This window comes from Pteropus alecto, unplaced genomic scaffold, assembly GCF_000325575.1.
Source record: "Pteropus alecto unplaced genomic scaffold, ASM32557v1 scaffold95, whole genome shotgun sequence".
NCBI lineage: Eukaryota > Metazoa > Chordata > Mammalia > Chiroptera > Pteropodidae > Pteropus > Pteropus alecto.
This window is the reverse complement of record NW_006441071.1, coordinates 981,413-986,188: the sequence shown is the minus strand read 5'-3', so window position 1 is coordinate 986,188 and position 4,776 is coordinate 981,413.

Below are 4,776 nucleotides of genomic sequence, written 5' to 3'. Positions count from 1 at the left end.
ACACCAAAAAAATAAACACTTCAATTAAAAATAGACAAAGGACCTGAATAAGCATTTCTCCAAAGATGACATACAGATGGACAATAAACATGTGAAAAGATGCTCAATATTTCTATTCATCAGAGAAATTCACATTAAAACCACAGTGAAATATTACCTCTCACCTATCAGAATGGCTACCATCAATAAATCAACAGACAACAAATGTTGGAGAGAATTTGGAGAAAAGAGAATCCTCATACATTGTTGGTGAGATTGCAAATTGGTGCAGCCACTATGGACAACAGTTTGTACATTCTTCAAAATATTAAACATAGAACTACTTTATGACCCAGCAATTGCACTTCTGGGTATTTATCCGAAGATAACAAAAACACTAATTTGAAAAGATATATGCACCCTTTTGTTCACTGCAGCATTATTTACAATAGTCAAGATATGGACACAATCTAAGTGCCCATCAAGGGATGAATGGATAAAGAAGGCGTGATGCATGTATATAATGGAATATTACTTAGTCATAAAAAATGAAATCTTTTTCATTTTTTTCAAGAAGGGTATTATGCTAAGCGAAATAAGTCAGACAGAGAAAAACAAATATCATATGATTTCACTTATATATTGAATCCAAGGAACAAAATAAATGAACAAACTAAATGAAAATAATCTCATAGATACAGAGAACAAACTGGTGATTGCCAGAAGGAATGGGGAGTTGGAGGGCTGAGTGAAAATGGTGAAGGGATTAAAAAGTACGAATTGGAAGTTATAGAATAGTCACAGGGATGTGAAATACAGCATAAGGAATACAGTCGATAATATTGTTCTAGCTATGTATAGTGTCAAGTGGATACTAGACTAATCAGGGGATTACTTTGTAAATTATATAAATGTCTAACCACTACGCTGTACACCTGATACTAGTATGAAATAATATCAAATGTCGACTCTAATTGAAAATTAAAAATAAAAAATATTTACCTGCACCTCTTCCACCACCCCCATTCCCACAAAAGACAAAATCTTGGGAACTCTTCCAAGCTGAAGACTTAAGAGACATAACAATAAACGCACTGTGTAATCCTGAATTAACCTGATCAAAAAATTTACATAAGAAATTTTATTGAGATAACTGATTATATTTGAATGTAAACTGTAGATTAAATAATAATGTTGAACAAAGTTAAATTTTTCTGATTTTGATAACTGAAAATCAGTTATGGTTATTTAAGAGAATGGCCTTAATGTATACAGTTCAATGTTTAGGGATAGAAGGTATGATGTGGCCAACTTATTTTCAATATATACATGTAAAAGGAGAGAAGGATAAAAGAAATGGGGCAATATTTAAACAACTGGTGATTCTGGTTAAAGGATATACAAGAGTTCTTTATAACCTTCTTGAAACTTTTCCGTATATTTAAAGTTATAACAAAAGTTACACAAAATATAAAGTAAATAATACTTATCTTAGTAATAACCTAAGCCCTCTCTAAAATGTGGCAAATCATACTATATGGAATTGTACTATCAAAAGAAAATGTCATTTTACATTTCATAATACTATAATAATTATAAAAAAGTTAAATGTCACTTGACCATTTAAATAAAAAGACATAGACATAATGTTTCTGCCTGTGAAGTAAAGCCTTTGTCTTAACTAGAGGTCCAACAGAAGACTCATTACTTAAAAAAAAAAGTCCTTAAAATTGAAATAGCAAGACACATTTAGAACAGCTAAATGGGAGAAATATGGTGGAGGAAAATGGGAGATGTCCAATTCTGTCTGATGATACTGTAACCCAATTCCTTAGAACTTATATTATTCTGATTCTAAAAATAAGACTCAGTTCATAGATATTGTGGGAAAACAGTATATTATAAAGCTACATTGGCCCTCTTCTTTAGATACCTTCCTAATGACAAACCCCCAAACAAATTATAGACATCCAAAGTTTTCTTGAAAAATACTCCTATTTTAAGTATCTCTAAAAAGGACCTCAGTTTGTGAGCCTTCCAGTTTCCAATTCTTCATATAAGGAGCTTTACAGTCAGGACTCCATTCTAACAACAGGTGAAAAGATGAACAGACTGAAAAATCATCAACTCTTCTTGGATCCATAAGAGAGGAGATACAGAGACAAACCACTGTGCTCAAATCTGGAGAGACAGAAAGGAGAATACAAGAAGTCATAAGTTACCTTGAGTAGAGACTCATGAGCAGAAACCATTTGATTGGAAATTACTCAAGCAGAAACTACTGCAGGAATTGGTACAGAGGTAGAAAAACCGAAAATGTTATTGACAAATTACTAGTTTAGTGTGCACAACTCTGAGAGTTAAAAACTTCAAGAGGACTCAGTAATTCCTGCCCCGCCTTTCCTTTTCGTAAGATTTATCTCTGGGACCTCAAAAATATTTGTTGTGAAAACCAAAATCTATACCCATATAGCTTACTGTTCACACCAACATAACTTCATTATGCCAGTGTCTTAAACAATATTACCTCATTATTCTGGGAAAATCTTGCCCACAAAGATAAAAGTTGCAAATAACTTTTTTTTTTCAGAAACTTCCTTTAAGAAATCATTTAAATAAATATTAAACTCTCCAATTCTTCGATAGATAGCATCAAGCAATTGAAACCGCTGCTTACTTTCCAAGATTCTTTGAGCATTTACCTCTACACCTTTGCTTTGTTGTGTCCACCAATGCTAAACAATTATATCACGATTCTTACCTCATCCTAACCAAGCCTCTACACTGAAAGACTTGCCTTAAACCAGACTCCGAAACTCTATTAACATCCTGATTTTGCCTTCTGCCCTCTGAGATGCACTAAAATTCTATTAAGATAGTGGTTGGCAATCATACAAATATTTGCTCTATAACCATTACCTTTACCATGATAAGAATAAACTCGACTTTTTCCTATTAATGGGTTGTCTTGATGATATTTTTATGGACCCATCATTGCACATTTGAGTGAGTTCATAAATGAACTAAAGAAATCGTAGGCAGCATATTTAGGTTAGAGAGTCAGTGTGCTTTGGCACCACATGGCATACCTGCTAACTGCTAAAGCATCCAGTACTTTGCAAAGAATAACAAAGAGGCAAAGATTTTCATAGAAATCAAATTATAAAGGCCAGGCACTTTATGAAAGATTTTACTTTGTGCAAGGTTACTATGGAAGTCTAAGAATAGATCCTCAGAACAAGGTATTAATGATTCTCAGTAACTCTCCAAGGAGTTATAAATAGACCTTCAAAACAAGATCCCTTAGTTCACACTTAATGCTTTCTAATAAATATTATTATATAATATATGAGATATTAAATAATAAAATATGTAATAAATATATAACATATAAATATATTAGTTATATATATCTTTATGCAGGAAGTTATTCTGTTTTATTAATTAGGAATCTTGATCAGAGAAAAACAAATTGAATTATCCAGAATTATGAAACAAACAAATAACCGGAGGCCTGGGATCAAAATCCAGGTCTCAAGAATTTTTGTTTGAAATTCTGCCCATTGTACCATAATTTAATCAGTATTTTTTCTTCAGAAAACACACTCTGAACTCAGTATCAGAATTCAGATTTATATGCTATCGATGTCTATAATTTCCAGCAGATGACTATAATACAGGTTGTCACAAATGCTGGTGTTTTCTCTTCACATCCCTGGGGAAGCTTTAATCTTCCAATAATATCAATTAAGCACTAATACTGTGTTCATATTGCCTTCTGTGTATGTTTAAAAATTGACACGGCCTCATTGCTCAATGCACGCATATTATTTATAGGGTCATGCCCTTGCCATTTAATCATGGAGTCCAGTGATTTATTATTTGTTTCATTTAAGAGAATTAATGGTTTTGTTGGCAATTATTCTGCAGCTACATTTTGACAGTCCTGATTAAGTCATGCCCAGTAGCCTCAAAAAAATAATGAGAAGGAAGAGAAGGAAGGAAGGAAAGAAGAAAGAAAGGAAGGGAGGAAGGAAGGAAGGAAGGAAGGAAAGAAGGAAGGAAGAAGGAAGGAATTTCTGGTTGCTATGAGCAGGAAGGAAGGAAGGAAGGAAGGAAGGAAGGAAGGAAGGAAGGAAGGAAGGAAGGGGGACGGAGGGAGGGAAAACTTGTATCTTTATTTGAGACCCTTCATTCAGAGCTTTTTCTAGAAGAAGCCACAGGTCAATATAGTTCAAGCTTTTATTCAATAAGCTGACCGTCTAGTCTCAGTAGAGATCTAGTAGGATAAGAGTTTTCTCCAACATTCCATATTTCAAATAATGTGTCTTCTTTTTCTTTCTTTTTTTTTTTTCCTCTTTTGCCATCTCCTGGAAATCAGAAGATGGCAATGGGCAAAACTCTAGGACAGAAGTTAGGGACTGTGGCTTCCATCTCCAACTCTTCCTTTTACAAGTTACGTGATTTTGGCAAGTTACTCTGGGCCTTGGTTTTGCATGTAAGAAATAACATGATTTGTAAGCTCCATCCAGCTCTAAAATTCTATGCTTCTCTATTTAACTAAATTCAGATGAAATTCAGTATCTTTTTTTATGAAACATTATTTGTGTCATATTTTGTTATTACTACTTTTATTGCTTTTTTAATAGCTTGGAAACAACTCATATTAACTATAACGGCAAAGTAGAAATGAAATTGGGAACGGAAATAATGATAAAACTGACATCTAATGAGAACTTAATATGGAGCCTAGCTCCATGCTAAGTGCTTACACATTTTATTTAATCCTCAGGACAA